Raw genomic sequence first — 2,031 nt, forward strand, 5'->3', positions numbered from 1 at the left:
TCTTGAAGGGAAAAAACAGAGCTGGAGGAATCAGTCTCCCTGTCTTCAGACTATACTACAAAGCTACAATAATCAAGACAATATGGTACTGGAACAAAAACAGAAACATATATCAATGGAACAAGATAGAAACCCCAGAGATAAACCCACGCACCTATGGTCAACTAATCAATGACAAAGGAGGCAAAGATATATAATGGAGAAAAGACAGTCTCTTCAATAAGTGTTGCTGGGAAAACTGGACAGCTACATGTAAAAGAATGAAATTAGAACACTCCTTAACACCATACACAAAAATAAACTCAAAATGGATTAGAGACCTAAATGTAAGATCAGCCACTATAAAACTCTTAGAGGAAAACATAGGAAGAACACTCTTTGACATAAATCACAGCAAGATCTTTTTTTTTTTTTGCGGTATGCGGGCCTCTCACTGTTGTGGCCTCTCCCGTTGCGGAGCACAGGCTCCGGAAGCGCAGGCTCCGGAAGCGCAGGCTCAGCGGCCATGGCTCACGGGCCCAGCTGCTCCGCGGCATGTGGGATCTTCCTGGACTGGGGCACGAACCCGTGTCCCCTGCATCGGCAGGTGGACTCTCAACCACTGCGCCACCAGGGAAGCCCGCAAGATCTTTTTTGATCCACCTCCTAGAGTAATGGAAATCAAAACAAAATTAAACAAATGGGACCTAATGAAACTTCAAAGCTTTTACACAGCAAAGGAGACCATAAACAAGACGAAAAGACAACACTCAAAGTGGGAGAAAATATTTGCAAATGAATCAACGGACAAAGGATTAATCTCCAAAATATATAAAAAGATCATGCAGCTCAATATTAAAGAAACAAACAACCCAATCCAAAAATGGTCAGAAGACCTAAATAGATATTTCTCCAAAGAAGACATACAGATGGCCAAGAAGCTCATGAAAAGCTGCTCAACATCACTAATTATTAGAGAAATGCAAATCAAAACTACAATGAGGTATCACCTCACACCAGTTAGAATGAGCATCATTAGAAAATCTACCAACAACAAATGCTGGAGAGGGTGTGGAGAAAAGGGAACCCTCTTGCAGTCTTGGTGGGAATGTAAATTGATACAGCCACTATGGAGAACAGTATGGAGGTTCATTAGAAAACTAAAAATAGAATTACCATTTGATCCAGCAATCTCACTACTGGGCATATATCCAGAGAAAACCATAATTCAAAAAGACACATGCACCCCAATATTCATTGCAGCACTATTTACAATAGCCAGGTCATGGAAGCAACCTAAATGCCCATCAACAGATGAATGGATAAAGAATTTGTGGTACATATATACAATGGAATATTACTCAGCCATAGAAAGGAACGAAATTGACTCATTTGTTGAGACATGGATGGATCTAGAGACTGTCATACAGAGTGAAGTAAGTCAGAAAGAGAAAAACAAATACCATATATTAATGCATGTATGCGGAACCTAGAAAAATGGTACATATGAACTGGTTTGCAGGGTAGAAGTTTAGACACATGTATAGAACAAACGTATGGACACCAAGGGGAGAAAACCACGGTGGGGTGGGGATGATGGTGTGCTTAATTGGGCAATTGGGATTGACATGTATACACTGATGTGTGTAAAACTGATGACTAATAAGAACCTGCAGTATAAAAAAACAAACAATAAAAAGATAATACTAAACTTTCTTTGGGTTATTTGTATGGAAATATGTTAATATAAATGTTATCAGACATTACATGAAATTTCTAAAAGTCTTATATGTTCTGGTATAATGTTATAAGTCATAATTCTAGTTATTAGTTTAAGTGTATATCTCAGAAATAACTAAATTTTCTTGTCAATTTCATTATTATGAACTTTCATCAAATGTTTAACTGTGGTCATTTTTAAGTCTTGTCATTCACAGACAGTTCCGGGTGTACTCTGATACTTTTGCAAAAATGTTCCTATAAAAGGGTTTCATCTTCAAGGAATTCATGGAAAAAACTCTGACAAGTACAGGTTTCTGGTAACTGACTATA

The sequence above is a fragment of the Grampus griseus genome, assembly GCF_964374135.1.
Source record: "Grampus griseus genome assembly, chromosome: X".
Lineage (NCBI taxonomy): Eukaryota > Metazoa > Chordata > Mammalia > Artiodactyla > Delphinidae > Grampus > Grampus griseus.